We start from the raw sequence: 19,399 nt of genomic DNA, 5'->3' as shown, positions 1-19,399 counted from the left end.
AGAGAGAGAGAGAGAGAGAGAGAGAGAGAGAGAGAGAGAGAGAGAGAAGGAAAGAAGGAAAGAAGGAAAGAAAGAAAGAAAGAAAGAAAGAAAGAAAGAAAGAAAGAAAGAAAGAAAGAAAGAAAGAAAGAAAGAGAAAGAAAGAAGAGATAGAACTAGTCAACATAGAAGGGGTAGTGAGAAATCTCATACACTAAAACAGGGTGTGAATTAATAGAAAACAATTTGGAATTGTACAGGAAAAATCATTAAACTGTACATATCCTTTGCTTCTACAATACCACTACTAAGCATATACTGCAAAGAAGTCAAAGACAGATATGAAAGTCCTGAAAACATGAAATATTGCTCAGAAGCAGTTTTGTAGCAGCAAAAACAAAAACAAAACCTCAAAACAAAGAAGGTGCCCAATGAGCAGGGAATGGCTACAGAAATTGATATGTGAATGTAATGAGAAAGAAGATAAGAAATGATCAAGGAATTCAAAGAAACAAGGGAAGAAATAAGCTAAACCAAGAAAACAATATGAAACTATAACATAAGCCAAAACACTGCAGTTCAGGAAGCTAAACTCAATCAAATTCAGTGACCAAATTTGGTCCTGGAAAACATTTGAAGAAACACGTTTCTCTCCTCTTTGAAGTGAAATGGAGAAACTATAAATATGGAGGTACTCAGTATCTCGTACACCAGCAGACTCAGTAGTATTGTCAGCTGATTTTGCTTAAATGTTTTCCTTTGTTAAGGGAGAACCCAAAAGGAGCATCATATTTTGCAAAATGTCTGTGGAAGGAAATGTTAAAAAAATGAATAAAACTTTTAAAAAGAAAAAAGTTTAAAAGTAAATAAATTTTAACTCAAGACTGACCTAGCATGGACACATTCCACTTTTTGTAAATAGGATTTTTATTCAGAATAAGCATGAAAAAAGCTTTAGAAAAAACATTTTTCATGAAGAACTACTTGAAGTGATCCATAATTTCATCAACATGGGAAATATCAGACAGGAGAAAATCTGAAACTCAAGGCATTGAGGAAATGAATGTTGTAAACTAAAAGTAAATAAATAAATTAAAATTTTAAAAAATGGGAACTCTGCACACATCACTAAGCAATTTCATAAAACTGCTGCTGCTAAATCGCTGTGCTTTTCTGTCTATAGAAAAACCAACTGATATAAAGCCCCTACAACACCTCAGCAAGCAATGGGTAGTTGAGGAGGGGAGTAAGTACAAGAGAAAATAAGTATACACAAGGAAGTATAACTATAAAGGGAAATCTGGGGCTACTTAAGACTCCATGACTTACTGCTCCTCCTGATTTTTACCCAAAGAAAAAGAATGACTAAAATGACTAAAAGCTCGTAAACAATGGATCTAAGACTTGGAAGAATGAATATTATTGGGGCGGCCAGGTGGCACAGAGAGTAAGAGCATCGGCTCCAGAGTCAGGATGACCTGGGGACCAAATCTGGGCTCAGATACTTAGCACCACACCCAGAAATAACTGGCTGTGTAACCTTGAGCAAGTTACTTAACCTCGACTGCTTTAAAAAGAAAAAAAAAAAAGAATGAATATTATTGAGACTTATGAACTGCTAGCTAGATGTGTGTCAAATTACCTGTTTCTCCCCCTCCCAACTTTTACCTTTTTCTGAAACAGAAGCCTAAACTCAAGCTCATTCTGCCTATAGTTCAAGTAAAGCATATTACATCGCATCTGCTATTAAAGTTCTTGTCATAACCTGATCCATACTGGGAGGTGCTGTATATGATACCAGCAACCACACCATAAATCCTGTAGCTGGGCACAGACCCCTTATGCATGACAATGATCATATCGGGGAAGGAGAGCCAAGGAAAATGCTTGCTACCATGGGTTTGGCCACTGTCCTCTCTCACACTTTCTTCACCTATCCTCCAATCACTGCCTTGCCTTCTACTTTCTAGAGCTCTAAGCATCCAGACTTGCTTCCTGGCTCGGTTCAATGAGCACTGGTTCTGGACCTGGGTTCAAATATCACCTCTGACTCTAACATATGTGACGTTGGACATGAAATCCCCAGGCCTGAATTTCTTCATCTGCAAAGTGAAGGGTGGACCAGATGGACTCTAAGGTCCCTTCCAGATCTAGATCTATGAACCAGCGATCCACTTTTGCAGTCAATCTTCCCCCCTTTCCAGGTGCCCTGCAAAACGTCAAGAGGTGGGAAGACAATCTTACCCCACAAGCAGAGGCAGAAGCATGTCTCTTGACCTTCCCAGGCCCTAATTGTCCCAATACCCTGACCCTGGGCAAACTATTTAATCTCTCTGGGTTCATTTCCTCATCTATACTTAACAGGCATGCACCAATGGATATAAGTCCTTTCCCTTTCTGTCTCCCAGGCAAGGCTGTCCCAGTTCTCAATGTCCCCAACAACAGATCTTTGTTACCTCAGGGAATCAAGCTCACAGCTCCACTGAAGCAGCACTATCACCTAGCTGATACAGCAGGCACAACAGTCCCCACAACTGAGTCAAGTCTCTAGGTTTGGCTTTTTAAAAGACAGAAACAAAAGAAGAGAAATAACCACACACACTCAGAGAAGGCCATATCCATGGGGTCTCTACAGGTAATCAAGGATACCTACAAGTCAGTGCCAGATCGACACACCAACAAAACAAGTCAACCTTGATGAAAGGATGCAAACATGCAAAAGGGAAAAAGAGCATGTAGAGGGTGTGCTCATCAGATCTGCAGATGACAAGCCCAGGAGAAAGGTGGCTAACACTTGATAGTGGAGACAGGATCCAAAAGGATCTGAATAGGTTAAAACATTGGAAATCTAATGAGATTAAATTTAATAGGGATAAATGTAGTTTTACTACTTAGGTATATAAAAAAAATCAACTTGCGGCGGCTAGGTGGAGTAGCAAATAGAGCACCAGCCCTGGAATCAGGAGGACCTGAGTTCAAATCCAGCCTCAGACACTTAACACTAGCTGTGTGACCTTGGGCAGGTCAAAACCCCAATTGCCCTGCCCTCCCCCCTCCAAAAAGCAAATAAAAAAAAATCAACTTCACAAAGATAGTAATTTAGGGAAAGTCTTGCTAGAGGGTAGTTGTTTTGAAAAAGATCTGGCAGTTTCAGTGGAACATAAGCTCAAAATGAGCCAGCAGTGTGATATGACTGCCAAAACAGCTAATGCAATCTTGGGATACATTAAGAGAGGCTTAGCTTCCAGGAACAGGGAAATGATAATTCCCACTGTCTTCTGCCCTCATCGGACCTCATGCAGAGTACTATGTTCGGCTCAGAGGGTCACAGTCTAAGGAGGACACTGAGAAGCCAGGCAGTGTCTAGAGGAGGACAACCAGGTGGGTGAAGGGTCCTGAGTCCACATCATATGAAAATCAGCTAAAAGGACCGAGAATGTCTAGGCTGGAGAAGACTTAAGAGGGACATATTAACTGTCTTAAAGTATTTGAAGGGTTATCATATGGAAGAATTGGCTGCAAAGGGCAGAAGCAGAAGCAATAAGGAGAAGCTGCAAAGAGGCCAATTTGGGTTTGATGTCAAGAAAAAAAAACAAACTTCCTAATAACTGTTGCTCAGTTGTGTCCACCTCTCCATGACCCCATTTGAGGTTTTCTTGGCAGACACTGGAGTAGCTTGCCATTTCCTTCTCCAGCTCATTTTAGAGATGAGGAAACTGAGGCAAAAGGGATTAAGTGATTTGCCCACGGTCACACCGCTACTAAGTGTCTGTAGCAGCAAGCACCTCAAGTGTCCTCAGGGTTTGCTGCCAACACTGGTTCTTGGATCTGCTTTGATAAAGGAAAGCAACTCAAAATGGGTTAACAAGCTTACTTTAATCAGTCAGACATATATTGTTTACCTTGTTCAGGGGAAAAAGGTCAGCACCCCGAACTTCAAAGTATACAGGCAGAATTATCAAGACAGAAACAGATCAAATAGACAGCTTTCCAAACTGTCCAACCATTACATCCATACCAAATCAACATCTGGGTTTTTCAAAGCCGGGGGGGCTCTGGACAACGGCTTCCCAAAATCCAGATCAAATCACAGAACACTTCTCAAAGTGAGCCCCAAAACCAAGTCTCACATCAGGGCTTATATAGCCTTCTCCTGACTCAGAGAATGTAACAACCTTTTGGACCCACTGGCCAATCAAAAAGTATCTATTGAAAAACAAGCCTCCCACCCCAGGCTCCAGGTGCACTTTAGCCTAGGGGCAGGGAAGATCTTTGAATTTACATTCCCATTACAGTGTCTCAGACTGAATTTGAACTTGGGCCCTCCTTACTCAAAGGCCAGCATTCAGTCCACTGCACCACTTAGCTGCCTTTTCCTAATAATTAGGGCTGTCCAAAAGACCAATGGGTTGCTTTGAGGTATAGTACATTCTCCCTTGTTAGATACCATTAAGCAAAGGGCAGAAAACTGCTTGTCAGAGTGTGGTGTAATGGGATTCCTTTAGCATATGGGTCAAAATAGATGTCTGCTGAGGTCCCTTCCATCTCTCAGATTCTGTTATTCTAAGGTGCCCAGCCTCACTCAGACCTGGAGAAAGGCCAACAGGCTATATCATGTGTGAATTCCCAAAGGAAAATTAAGTTAGGCCAACAGGGAACCAAGTGAACTGAAAAACAAGCAGGTCCTGACCTATTCCCCCAGTGGTAGTAACGGTATCATGAATATGGCCCCCACAGGTTTTCAATGCAGAGCCCACTACTGGAGACAGTTGTTTGATGCCCTCCAGGTTATGAGCCCATTTGAGGTGGTCTTGTTAAAGGAATGTGCTCAGGGTTTTGTTATTGTTGCTATTTTATACTTTTTTTTTAATCTTTTTTTTTTTTTAAGCAATTGGGGTTAAGTAACTTGCTCAAGGTTACACGGCCAGCTATTTCCGCTAAGTATCTGAGCCCAGATTCGATCCCAGGTCATCCCGACTCTGGGGCTGGTGCTCTTACTTGTTGTGCTACCTGGCTGCCCCTATTTTACACTTTAGACTTAAGAGAGTAATGAAGAAAATGTTAGTAACACAGATTAAACTTAAATTTGTATCCTGCATGCACTTTCTTTTTAAAGTCAGAGGGCCACCATAAACATTTATTAGCACACACTGATGTATATACATTGTCAAAATGGCCTGATTTCTTATAGAGAAACTGAGACATGATTTAAATTCTGAAGTTCCCAGAGCAGAACACAGATGGGGAAAAAATAAGCCACAGAAATTATGTGAGAGACACCTCCCCTCCCTCCAACACTGAATAGGGTCCATTTTGTCAGAGATGGAAATCTGGCAAATAAGATACAGATAAAATGTGAACTGGTTTATCTCTAAGGCCTCTCCTAGCCCTAAAAAATTATGACTCACCTTACACATAAGCAGTCACTGAATCAATATTTGTTGGACTGATTCATTTTCTATCAATTAGACTAAAGTCACTCCCTGGAGTTAAATAAGGTTGTGATGAAAAATAAGCAGCTCTTTCAGGACATAAAAGGTTATCCCTTTGGACAATACAGCTCTAACGCACTGATGTTCCATCTCTGAATCACTACAGCTAAGCAAAACTTCTCACTGAGCAGCCCTCACTTGTCACTGCCAAAGTATTCCACAGAGTTCTTAGCCATGCCAAGTTATTGTCATAGTCACATTTCATATAAACAGCTACATGGCACAAAAAAAATTTAAGTTTTTTTCTTTAAAAATGTTTTCGAGGGGCGGATAGGTGGCGCAGTGAATAGAGAACCGGCCCCGGAGTCAGGAGGACCTGAGTTCAAATCCGGCCTCAGACACTTAACAAAAAAAAACTAGCAGTGTGACCTTGGGCAAGTCACTTAACCCCAAATGCCCTCCAAAAAGCAATAAATAAATAAATAATGTTTTTTACACCATAGTCACTTCCTCAATGCATACCCTTTCTAAAAACAGAATCTTTTCTAAAAATAATACCATTTATATAGCTCTATGTTTCTTTTCTTTTCTTTTTTTTTTTTTAAGCAATTGGGGTTAAGTAACTTGCTCAAGGTTACACGGCCAGTTATTTCTGGGTGTGGTGCTGAGTGTCTGAGCCCGGGATTCGATCTCCAGGTCGTCCCAACACTGGAACCGGTGCTCTTACTCACTGAGCCACCTGGCCGCCCCTAAGCAATTGGGGTTAAGTAACTTGCTCAAGGTTACACGGCCAGGTGTTTCTGGGTGGGTGCTAAGCATCTGAGCCCGGGATTTGATCTCCAGGTCTTCTCAACACTGGAGCCGGTGCTCTTACTTGCTGTGCTACCTGGCCGCCCCATATAGCTCTATGTTTCAAGCTCTGTGCCAAGTGCTTTAAAAATATTATCTCATTTGCTTCTCACAACAACCCTCTTAGGGTAAGTGCTATTATGATTCCCATTTTACAGGGAAGGAAAAAGAGGCAAAGAGAGGTTAAGTGATTTGTCCAAGGTCATACAGCTATTAAGTGTGAGGTAACATTTGAACTAAAGCCTTCCTGAGTTCAGGCTCAGCACTCAGCATTCCTTTGCCATCTAGATGTCAGTAAAGCTCATCAATAAAGCAACCATCAAGAGACACCACCTGCAACATTTACACCTCTAGTCCAACACCTCTGTCTTAAGAGACATGTTAAATATGCTTCGTAACTGCTCAGTGGAACCATGACTGATCATTATGTTTAACTGATGCCTTCTATTATTGCTTGCACTTACACCATTCTAGTCATTGTCTGTTACTATTGCCCTGGTTCTGTTAAGCCACACAATGTGGGATGACTAACATTCTGGACCAGATTGCAGAGTAGGGTTTGGACAAGCATTCCTAGGCGTTGTCTGGCCTGAGGGCATACGCAGTGCCTTCAGAATCAAGGTGGCAGTCAAAGTTGCTGAGGCAACTCGGCAAGCCAGAAACACCTCGGATTCATTACAAGTTTGATTTTTAATTAATTTTTGGTCACTGCACATTTCAAAACTTTTTATGGTTGCCAAATTCTGGGAGACCCCATATGAGGTTGTAACTTAAGCAGTGCTGCTGTAGACTACCCTGAAGATGCTTACAAAATTTCCTTCAATCTGATATTCATTGATCATCAATGCTGTCTAAAGACTATAGTCTTTACTCAAGTATACTGAAACTTGTTGCAATTTCTTCTGGAATGTACCATTCACCTAATTTCTTATGAGGAAGAGCAACTAAACAATCTCAAAATCCAGGGACGAAAAGCTCTCAACTACAATCAATTTGGGCAGAAAATGTGCTTTTTCTACTCTTTGAAAAAATGACATCTTGTATCTGTACTATCACTAAATTATAGAAAATAGTAAATGGAAAAGAACTATTGGGTCCCATAGTCTATTCTATCAATTCAGTGAAAGCAGCTGACAAAACATTCACTTCTGCCAGCCTTGCTAGGAACTCCCACAGTCTCGCTCAGATATCAAATATCACTCTGCACTTCTTTTTGTAAATTTATTACAATCTATTATGTATCATAGCTGTTTGGGTACTCTATACCCCTTCCAGTCTATAAACTTCAGAAGGGTAAAGGCAGTGTTTTACTGCCCCTCCAAGGTCCTAGCACCATGCTGGGGACAGAAAACAAGTACTCAATAAATGTTTGTGGAACAGAATATTGTTCAGTAAAGCTATAATCCCTATTTGTGTAAAGCAAGATAGCTAAAAGTGACTCTCCTCAATTTCCTCATAGTACTCTGCCTGAACCTTTTCTCTGAACTTCTCTTTGCACTCTCAGATTATAGTTATTTGTGCACCTCTCCCCATCAGAGTGAAAGTTTCTTGGAAGAAAGGCTCTGTGTCAGATCTAACTTTGTATCCCCAGCACCAAAGGACATATACCTTGTACACAGCAGGTAGCTGGGTAATGTTTCTGGATCAGTTTTGATCTGATTCCAGAACTAATTTTGATCAATTAAACTTCCACATGATAAACATGTTCCTAATTTCTGAATCATCTCTATGTTAATAATTATTAAACTTGTTTGTAAAAGTGAAGTACTACACTAAAAACATGGCAGGGGGGCAACTAGATGTCACAGTGAATAGAGCACCAGCCTTGGAGTCAGGAGGACCTAAGTTCAGATTCGGCCTCAGACACTTAACACTTAGTAGCCCTGTGACCTTGGGCAAGTCACTTAACAGCAATCACCCTGCTTTCCCCCCTCCAAAGACAAAAGAAAAAGAAAAAAAATATGGCAGAAATTCTCAATTTCCACACACCACACACCAATTTTTTCAGACCTCTCCAAAAATAGATAAAAATCAGTAAATTCTTTAAATTCAACAAAATTTCCCTTGTCACTGTTATACAAACATTCCTGATATGCCTGAGGTTATCAGAGGCAAGAGTGCTCATAAATCCACAAAAGCCACAAACTTCACCAGTAATCTCATTTGTCAGACTAAAATAAAAGGCTAAATATCATAGCAGCACCATCCTGGGGAGGCAGAAGACCTGGCCTTTGGCCTTGGTGCTACTCAATCTGCTATATGACTTTGGATAAATCATTCCCCTTCTTGAGGCCTCCTCAAATTTCTGAGATCCTTTCCAGTTTTAACACTGATTCCAAAAACGTTCTAAGAAATGAAAACTAATTTGTTTTAATAGTAAAGGCATATTGGACAAACATGACTTACAACAAGCAGTTGATAACACAAGAGCAGACCATTATAGTTAGAATGAGTCTACTAACACTTGTCCTGTCAGTCTTTTAATGACTTTAAAGTTCATAATCTGTCAATCATTCATACCTTACAGGGATACAATCTGTAGTAAAGTGATAAAAAAGTATTTCTTCCCACCACTACCTTAAAAAAAAAGCATCTATATGAAAGTGAATTTTATGCTAGGCCAATAACATCGTTGTTGCTATTTGGACAATATTTCACACAAGGTCAAAGATTTCTGGTGGGTAATGTCCATACTAAGGTCCCTTCGGGCTCTAAATTTATGATCCTACTATACCAGAGAGAGGCAAGATGACATTAACAGCTGGTAGGTTGACCTTGGAGTGAGGAAGTCATAAGTCCTGCCACTGACATATATTAACTGTGTGACCACGAAAAAGTCACTTAACTTCTCCGAATCCCAGATAATTCCTGACAAGTTACAGATAAGCTGCCCATCAGCATCAGTAGAGTTAGTTTCTATACTAGGAATTTGAAACTCATGAAATCACAGCTCTGGATCAAAAAAAAAATTAGTATCTGATCACAAATTCTATGCTTTTGTTCCATTCTTTTCCTACCTTTACCTACCCTTACCACCACCTTTACTAACCAAATAAATGTCTTTCCTTCTCTCTTCTCTCTATATAAATCCTAAAAGAAGGCTGGATTTGGAGTAAAAAAAAAAAACACCTCACACACTAATTGGTCAAGTCACTTAACCTCTTTCAGTTATCCCCATCTGTAAAATGAAGCAAATAATAGTCCCTACCTCAAAAAGTTGTAAGGATCAAATGAGAGGATATAAGTATAATTGTGAACTCCTCAAGGGCAAGAACTCTCTTCGCCCTCTTCTTGTATCCTTAGCACTTAGCCCAGTGCCTTGCATATAGTGGGTGCTTAATAAATGTACTGACTGTAAAGCCCTAAATAAATAGGAGTTATTATTACTACCCACCTTTCAGGATATAGTTCAAGCCCTATGTGATTCCCTCTAGATGGAGGCTCATTCATGTACTTTACACATACGGCTTTGAATTGTACTTAACCACCATTTCATATTATTATGGAGTGGATTAAGTTCTGTGTCTGAAAATGACCCTCAGTTCAAATACATCTCTGCCACTTACTACTTATGTAACCACAGTAAGGTGCTTCTCTAGGCCTGTTTCTTCATCTGTAAATTGTGGAGGTTGGATTACATGACCTCTGAGATCTAAATCTCTAATCCATCATCTAAATCTACAATCCTATATATCTAAATCTATAATCCTATATGTCATCTCACCAAATATATTATAAGCTTCTAGAAGACAGGGACCATCTTAATATTTCTTTTGTCTGTTCCTATATAAGAAATAATGCTAGATAGTGCTAGACATGATAGATCAATAAGTATTTACTGACTAAATAAATGAAATCCAGGTCTTTGAAGATATTGTTGACATTCATTTTCAAGTCACTTGCTTTAATACAAGCATTATTTCCTTGCCTAACAAATAAAACTGGATAACCAGAAGACAGCATATGCAGGTTATACTAGATCAATGACTTTTCTTGTTAACTCAAGATGAAGTAGAAAGCAACGTTGTGTTTCAAATCTGAGATTTCCTGACAAAATACAGTATGCTGAGCATAATGTAGTACTTGATTAAAGATCTTGCCCTGCTTTCAAAGTTGTGAAATAACCATTTGTATACTGTTCTTACCCTCTAATAGTCATCCAAATACCCTTCCTTTTCCCCTCTCTCTGTAAGTGCAGGACTAATGTATACAACTTTTTTCCTAGTGAAGAGTGAACCACACAGAATAAAAATCCAGGGTCACCTAAGTAAAAAAGAAAACTCTGAAGAATGAAATACAAAACATTCCATTCATCAACTTTTAAAATTAACAATATGAAACTGCAATAAGTTCAATAATAAATGTATACTTTAATTTTCTATTTTGTAATTATATCTTGGGGCAGAGGGTAGGGAGAAGTGAAGAAGAATATATAACAAAGGTAGGGCAAAGCTACTTGTAAAACAAAAAAAAGTCAGAGACACTTTTAGGTGATACATAGAGATACAACTCATTATTCTACAATAACAACTCATACACATACAGATATATTTCCCTACCTGGAATATAATCAACAGAGATTTAAAGCTCTGCCGTTTTTACATCTACAGGTTGGTAACTGGTCTCACAGCCAAATTAAACAATCAATTATTTATCCTAATGAGGAAAATTGTAGTGAAAGACAATGTCTGAGGAGCCTAAAATATGATCAGGAAGGCTGTGAAATTAAAGTGAAAGTCATAACTAATCAACTGACAGAGTCTCTCCACAACTGGTTAAGGACAATGGGTTCATTGTGTACTTAACATGTACCAGTCATATCCCTGGAGGTTCCTTCAGTGAATAAATCCTGAACATCAGGTTGTGGTGTGGTGTGGTGTGGTGTGGTGTGGTGTGGTGTGTGTGTAAGGGGGAAAAGGAGAGAAAGATCTTCTCTTAAAAATTCAGGAGTAGGGAAAAAATCATTGAGGATTCTAGTTGACCAAACACATAAACTTAGCTTTGTTAATTTCCCTATTCTAAAATTAACAAGTGCCCCCAAAACTAATCTACTGAATCAAGAAATTGGGCAACTGATGCACAAGGGATGAAAATGAGGGAGAACATTCAAGGAAATCCTGTGAGATCTGCCCTATCTGTAATATTATCCCCATTTTATAGATAGGGAAACTGAGGCCAAGAGAAGACAAATTAATTCATCCATGGTCTCACAATCAATAGGTATCAGAGAGAAGATTCAAGTTCATTCTTCCTGACTACAAGACCAGCAATCAATCTACCATGACACACTGCATTTCATTGTTAATTGTGAAAGCTTTACACATCCAACTCCCTCATATTCCATTGATCCCTTCCTGTCAAAATTGGATTCACTCACTTCACTTTTCAAACTTCTGGGATTTATCAGCTTTGTTAATTCCTCCTCAAAACTCTCACCACTGGCTTCCCTAATATTTTGCTTCCTTGTTATATTCAATTCTCCCAATTATTCTCACTGGCTCTTCTGCTTACCAGCTATTAATTCTTAACATATTCAACATATTCAGTCTCTCAGTTCTCTCACCAATCCCATGGTTTCAACATCTTTTGGAAGATGACAATTAAATCTACATTTGCAATATTCTCTCTGGTCCCATAAGTCCAAACTGTCAACATTACATTTCCACCTGAAAATTACTTTAACACTCTCTCCTGATTCACCAATGACACCATCCTCTAGGTTCCCCAGGTTGAAATGTTTCTAAATGTGCTTTTTTGTCCTTTGCCTCATAACCAAATTCAGTCCATATTATCATCTTTTAAGTAGCAAGCTCCCTAGTTAGTACCCCTGCCCTTAGTAACTTATCATTTAAGTTCAATATTCATTCACTCAGCTATGTGAAAATGGTTATCTTCCTCAAATACCATTTTCAATTTGTTCCTGTGCTCAAAAGACTCCCTGTTTTGGTCTTCAGCAATTTCTCATTCTAATCTTAACTTCATTTTTTTTTTTGTTCCCACACAACTCCATGCTTTTCATGTGGTATTTGCCTCTCACACCACTACTGCTGGAATACCCTTCCCATCTCTTCTGATAATGCATTTGTCACCAAAAGACAGCTCAAAATTCACCCTCTAGGGATTCCTTAATTATGAAAAAAATCATAGATTTGGAAGAGACATCATAGATCCACTAGTCCATCTCCCTCTTTTTATAGAAGACAAAATGTTCATTCAGCACCCATAGCAAGGCTGAGATTTGAATCTAGGTCCTCAGACTTCAAATCCAATGCACTTTCTACTGTGTCATAGTTCTTTCTTAACCATTTTTTGTTTTTTTATTTCAATATTCCTCATACATTATTTATTCTGCTTACACTATAGTAAAATGCCCCCAGAAACACTGTACAGCATCACCCCAAAAAAGTGTTTTGTAAAGGTTTTTTCCATCTTAATTGATAACCCAGAATATAACAGTGCTATAATTAACCTGTTTACAATGCAAGAGACTGAAGATTAATCATTCAGTAAAACAAATTAATTTCTTTAGTTCCAGTCCAGGTAACAGTAATGTTCTAAGTCACAAACCATCTAGTATAGAACATAACACAAAAAAAGTCAAGGAACCTGGAAGAGAAAAAAGAAAGTATATTTGTGACGCTAAGTTAAAATCCTTTTCATATGCCACTTCACTATATAATGAGAATTCTACCAGATGGGGATATTGCAATGTATTTTTATAATTAAGTTTTCCACAATTAAACAATTCAATAGGCCTGCCAAGTTTCTTAATAAGATGTATTTTGTACTACATAATCTACACTTAGGCATTAAAATCATCTTAATCCTTTTCCAGTCACTTTCATGTGCATGATATATACATACACATACAAATATACCACACAACAAGCGCATATATAAAATCACCACTTAAGAAAGCACTTCTACTTTAGCACAGAAGGGTTGTAGTCTCTTGCGATATTAACGTTTCTGATGCTATAAATTGTAATGCTCTTTTTAAAAAAAGTATGACTTACTCAGAAGACTCCTGACTGGTATCTCATAAAAAGGAGTGCCAGTCTTCCCATAAGTTTTGATAAAAATGTGTTTTGTTTTGTTTTTTGTACTGTCAAGGAAAGCAGGTGAGGGAAGGGGGTTGGTTGTATGGAGGTCTTTTCCATTCAACTCAAGCAGACGTGTATTCGGGATAACACAAGTTGTGCTTGGTGTTAAGCCAGTCCCTTAAGGAGTTTTCAGAATCTCGGCCCTAAAAGTGGCTGAGACGGATAAAGTGTCCCTTCAATGCCCGGCCACTGATGACCCGTCCGTAGACGCCCACCTCTCCCTGACACAAACCACCACCAGCTCTCACTACCAGCTCTCGCTGGGATCTCCACCCTCCCAATCTCATTTCCTTCCAGTAACGCTTCCTTGCCACCCAAGCTCCACCACCCCGAGCCCGGTCTGCCGAGTCCCCACCAGCTGCCCGTCGCGGACCCCCTCCGGAGCCCCCAGCCCCTCAGCGTCCCCACGCACCGGCCCTCCTCCCCTTCCTCCTCGGTGCCCCCCAACACCTCGCAAGCTCCCGGCCCCCGGGGCACGCACTCCGGAGGACTCAGTCGGTCGCAGCCAGCTCGAGCATCGCCCTTGGCAGGGCCCGCTCCTCCGGTCCTGGTCCCGCTCTCCTTCCACCTCCCTGCCCCAAGGCACGATCTGGCCCGAGTCTCCCTCCCTCCCTCCCGACACCCCAGCGTGCGGCCGCCAGCGACCAGGCCCCTCCCCGGCCTCGCCCTTCTCAGCCTCTGGTCCCTCCGAGGCAGCAGCGCGGGGAGACCCTTAGCGAGACCGGGGCCTGCGACGACGGGAGAAGCCAGGGGAGCCCTGGGACCACGACCCCAGCCCGCCCGGCCGCCCTGGGGCCCGGGCCTCGCAGCCAGCCCGGCCTCCCGGCCCCGACTGATGGGAGGAGGAGGGCGGGCTCTTCTCCCATTCCCATTGCCGCTGCCCCCCGGCCCGACCCCTCCAGTCCTCTCACCGAAATGCAGGGGGGACCAGGCCGCGATCACTCCCTCCCCAGTCCAGCGATGCTTCCTTCGGCCGCTTCCTCCGTGCTCTCCTCACTCCCCTTCCCACCGCCCCCGACCGGCTGCTGAAGAGCGGACAGGCAGCGGCGCTCCCATTGGCTGCAACCGAGCCTCGCGTCAGCCGGCACCGACCCGGACCGCAGAATTCTATTGGCCGGCGGGCCGCCTCGTTCCCACGGCTCGATCTTATTGGTGCACGGTCGCCCCTGGCTCCAGGACCGCTCTTCCTCCTCCCTCTTTCTTCCTTCCTCCTCCCCAACCCGTTTCCATCAGGTTCCGAGGGGGCGAGGAAGAGAGGAGAGAGAGAGGGTGGAGGGGGCTCGTCCGGCGGCCAATTGGGGCTCCGCTAGCGGGGCGGAAGGGGGCTTATCCCGGCTCCGGACCCGCTGGGGGCCTGCCTAGCCAATGGGCGTGTGCCCCACGGCCTGGGCCTCCTACCGCCTAGGGGCCCGCCCCGGCCCGGGCTACTGGCCAGGGCCCCACCCGGCCCGCGGGCCCCCCGCCACCCTCGCTGGGGAGCCCGGCGTCGGAGGCGGCCCGGAAAGACAAGGATGCCCCCGGGGCGGTGCCCGAGGCCTTCCCGGGAGCCGGACTCTGGAGGAGGGCTGACTGCGGAGCACCATTGTGTGCACGGTGCCATGGCAATGCCTACGTGGGGCCGCGGGCATCATTGTGAACCGCCGGCCTGAGCCAGAGTGTGGGAGGTTCGAGGTGGGGACCCCCCCACCAGCACCCGCACCCCCCGCCGGCTGCGGCTGGTCACTCCCGCCGCCGGCTTCCGTGCGCGCTGGCCATTCATTGAGCACACCTGAAATGTCACCTGTGCGCGAGGCCAGGGGACCGGAAAAAGGACAGAGAGAGGGGGTTGGAAGCCAGCCTGCCTCCGAGACTCCGCTGGTCTATGGTCGCGGCCGGGAGGCTCTAGACTCGGCCAACCAGGTGGTGCCCAGGAGCAGCGTGGTAATCAGCTCTAGATGCGCCCAGCGGGAGCGAGGGAAGGGGAGAGCCCGGGAGGTCCAGGGACCCCCGGGCAAATCCGCTGCCGTCCCTCCCCTGGTATCATGCATATCTTAGAAACGTGGATTAAATCTCTGTCCCAGGGAGGAGGAAGGGCTTGGCAAAGAGTGGGGATGGATTTTTCCGAAGTGAGAGTGAGCATGGGATTCTCTTTAATTTTTTTTTTTCTGCATTGGTTGTCCTGGCCAAAGAATTCATCAGGAAAGTGGCCGGCCCACTCTGGTGATAAGCCTCTCAGTACTTAACTAGGCTAGCCCTTGGAAAACAGAGGAAGTCTCTCTTGGCCTGCCTTAAGACCTTACTTTTGAAGACTTTTCTCACATGGTAAAACTTTCCAGAATTTATGGTCTGCTACCAAGGCCATTGATAATTCGGGGTCACTTCCATATCAAAATATTAGTCAGTGGAGTAGTAGATCAGTTAATATCAAGAACAAGTTCTGGAGAACTGAGTCAAATTTAGAAGAATAAGAGCCATTCCTGAATTAATAGTCAAAAGATATGAACAGTCAGTTTTTTAGAGGAAGAAACAAAAACTAGCAATAGCCATATAAAAAAAAGTTCTAAATCAATTATAACCGGAATAAAGAAAATTAAAACAACTCTGATGTACCACCTCTCATCCATCAGATTAGCCAAATTGGCCAAAAAAAAAAAAATGACAAATGCTGGAGGGGCTATAGGAAAGCAGGTACTTTAATACTTTGAGCTGTAAACTGGTCTAAGCATTTTGAAAAGTAATTTGAAACGATTATACTCCAAAGGCTATTAAACTCTGCCTACCTTTTGACTCAAGTCTGTACCCTCAAGAAGCCAAAGAAAGAGAAAAAGGACACATATGTACTAGTAGCTTTTTTGTGGTAGCAAAAAAAAAAAAAAAAAAAAAATGAGAGGGTACCCATCAGTGGGGGAATATAGCAAAAAGATATGGTATAGAAATGGGATGGAATATTTTTGTGTTGTAAAACATGGTTAAAAGGGTGGTTTCAGGGGGAAAAAAAAAAGCTGGCACCATAGTTATAAACTGATAGAGTGAAGTGAGCAGAACCAGGAGAACAATTTGTAGAATAACAATATTGCAAAGATAATCAACTCTGAAAGACTTAGGAATTCTGATTGGCACAATGACCAACCTCAATTACAAAGGACTCATGATGAAACACTTGTATCCACCCCCAGAGAGAGATTTTATGAAGTCAGAGAGCAAACTGAAACATCTTCTCTTTTTATTTAATTTTCTTTTGGGGGGGGGACCACTAATGTGGGAATTTGTTTTGCTTGGACTACGCACATAACAGGTTTTGTTTTTCTTGATTTCTTAGTGGAGGGAAGGGGAGAAGGAAGGGAAAGAATTCAGAACTGAAAATAAAATTGAATTTAAAAAATCAAATTGAGTTTTAGAAGAGAGAAAATAATAGGTATTTGATTAAGACTTTGGCTTTACATGGTTAGTTAGGCAAGATGTATGGTAAAAGTTAGCTAGTGCCAAAGATATACTTTTGATATGTGCTGTCAAAATAATGGGTATTACAAATCCATATTGTAAATATAATGTTACTATGTAGTTTTTACAAATACCAAAGAAAGTGGCACAGAGAATAGAGCACCAGCCCTGGAGTCAGGAGGACCTGAGTTCAAATCTGGTTTCAGACACTTAACTTACTAGCTATGTGACCTTGAGCAAGTCACTTAACCCCAACTGCCCCTCCAAAAAGGCAAAAAAAAAAAAATACCAAAGAAAACATCCTGCCTTAAGAGTTCTCAGTAAAATGGAGAGAGTTGCAGAGAAAATGTGATGCAATAAATACAAAAAAATTAGTATATGTTCATATAGTTGTACTTTTCTAGAATCCACAATTTTTAAATGGGAAGCAAGGAATAAAATGAGTTTTAAGTACAGTTATTAGTGCATGTCTACCTCCCTATTGATCTCTGAAGTGAAATAAGCCTTGGATGGGAGACTGTCTGGGAATAATAGGCACTACAGCCCCCTAAAAGAGAGGCACCTTGGCCTAGTGGAAGCAGAGCTGGGAAGGAAGGCCTGGCTTCAAGGCCCATCTCTGCCACATACTGCACATGTGGCCCTGGGAGAGTCACTCAACTTAGGTCTGTAAGACTGAGTTACAGATGGCTTCCTCCATGGATAAAAGAGTTTCCTCATCTGGACCATCCCTATCCCAATGACATCATAGGTCTACTCCCTACTTTGAGTAGAATAAAGTTCTACCTTGTGGGCCTCTCTTATGATTGATGAGACCCTGACAAGGACTATCATTTCATGAAGTGCCCACTCAGTTCATTACTCATTCCATAGACTTTCCCACCTCCTACCAAACATCTTTGCCCTCCCTAACCCTCCTGCCTCCCTGTCTAACTTTGTTTTTACTTGTCATTGTGCATTAGAATATAAACTGCTTTAAGGGAGGAATTAACTTTTTTTCCTTGTAGTTGCATTCTCAGTGTACACACCATAAGTAAGCTTCACGTATATTTTAGCTATTATTTTTTAATGTAGATGATATTTGTAAAGCATTTATCCCAGTTCCTGGCACATAAAGTACTAAGTAAATGCTAGCTCTCATTACTATCATTGTTATTATGTAGGATGCTCACTTAAAAACAACACTATTTACAATTTATTGTAATTTTGCAAATAATACCTAACATAGAACACTTTCTGGTTCGCAAAACATGTATTAACTCTTTTGATCCTTATAACAATCTTTTGTCATTGTGCTTCAGTCGTGTCCAACTCTTTGTGACCCCATTTGGGATTTTCTTGGCAGAGATACTAGAGTGGTTTGCATTTCCTTTTCCTGTTCATTTTACAGATGTGGAAACTTAGGTAAACAAGGTTAAGTGACTTGCTCAGGATCACACAGCTAGGAAGTGTCTGAGGCCAGACTTGAGTTCAGGTCTCCTTGACTCCGGGCCTGACACTCAATCTGCTGTGCTATTATTGTTTCTGTTTTACAGAAGTTGAGAGAGGTTAAGTAAATATAACAAACATTGTGCTGGTTCTGTGTGGTAGGCACTGTACTAAGCTGCTGGGGATACAAGTAAGAGAAACACAGTCCCTACCCTCAAGGAACTTTGATCTAATGGGGGAAGACAACACACAAAAGGTTGTGGGGGGAGGGAAGGGGAAGGCACACAGAACAGGGGCATGGTAGTCACGATGTCAAAGCTAAGCAGTCCAGCTGGTGGGAACTTAAGAGGTGACTGGCCTCCCCCAAGGGCCCAGTAACTCCCTGAGGGCCACAGAGCTTATTTGAGGGAGGATTCAAGCTCAGCTATTTTGGTTCCTAGCCCAATTCGCTATCCAACACCATCTTGGGTCATATACCACATCTCATTTTGGAATGTCTCAGGTGGATGTAATTCCAAGTGATACTTAACTCACACAGTATAGAAAGAGTTTAATGAAAACAAAAAATTGTGACAACTTCAAGTATACACACCCTCTGTAGTTGATTTTGCAATGTCTTACGCTTTGCAGATAAACAAGACACTCAGTTTGCTTTTAAATTTTTAAGAAAAATAGTTCTCACCTTATCAGTTATAAATAAATGTTATGTTAGTCAAAATGTAGAAAACCTAATCCATAACATCCAAGTCCTTTCCAGTTACATCCTGGTTTACTTGACATCCATTATTCCTACAACACATATTTGATACTCATCTCTGAAAAGGATAACAAACCAATATGTGTTTGAGAGGAGGAATGGGAGCTAACTTTCCTTAGAGCTCCCAGGATGCAGGTCAAGTGAATGGTTTGGCCGAATCTGTGATTCCACCAAAGATTCTTTGTATAAGAACATTGAAATTCTGAATCTGCTTTTCCTCATCCATAATGTATTGATGATGGTGTGTAATGTTACCTTTGTCAGGTGTGATGAGGAAAAAGAAAAGAGATGTTTGTACATATTGCTTTAGATGCAAGATGTATATTTTCTGTCATTAAGAAATAAAAGGAAGGATCTGCTGTTATCAAACATTGTAGGGACTAGGCTTTCTATAGAGTCGTTCCTGTCATAGAAGCCAGTGATTCCAAGGGTAC

General features: G+C 41.8%; 1 protein-coding gene across 5 annotated transcripts in view; it reads right to left on the bottom strand.

The window, feature by feature from the left end:
• Positions 1 to 14,458, bottom strand: part of FAR1 (fatty acyl-CoA reductase 1) — a 96,356-nt gene extending 81,898 nt beyond the window's left edge. For 2 of the 5 annotated variants that reach the window (XM_069091268.1, XM_069091269.1), the window contains exon 1: positions 14,275 to 14,402. The gene's annotated coding sequence lies outside the window, so the exon portion shown is untranslated. Of the gene's footprint in view, positions 1 to 13,813; positions 13,836 to 14,274 lie in introns of those variants that run through there. The other 3 variants (XM_069091270.1, XM_069091271.1, XM_069091267.1) reach the window with 3 other exon arrangements.
• Positions 14,459 to 19,399: the final 4,941 nt, after the last annotated feature.

This window comes from Petaurus breviceps, unplaced genomic scaffold, assembly GCF_028583685.1.
Source record: "Petaurus breviceps papuanus isolate PSGF00001 unplaced genomic scaffold, PetGlider_PUasm1.0 188, whole genome shotgun sequence".
Classification (NCBI taxonomy): domain Eukaryota; kingdom Metazoa; phylum Chordata; class Mammalia; order Diprotodontia; family Petauridae; genus Petaurus; species Petaurus breviceps.
The sequence above is the reverse complement of the archived record's forward strand: the minus strand, read 5'-3'. Positions and strand labels throughout refer to the sequence as shown.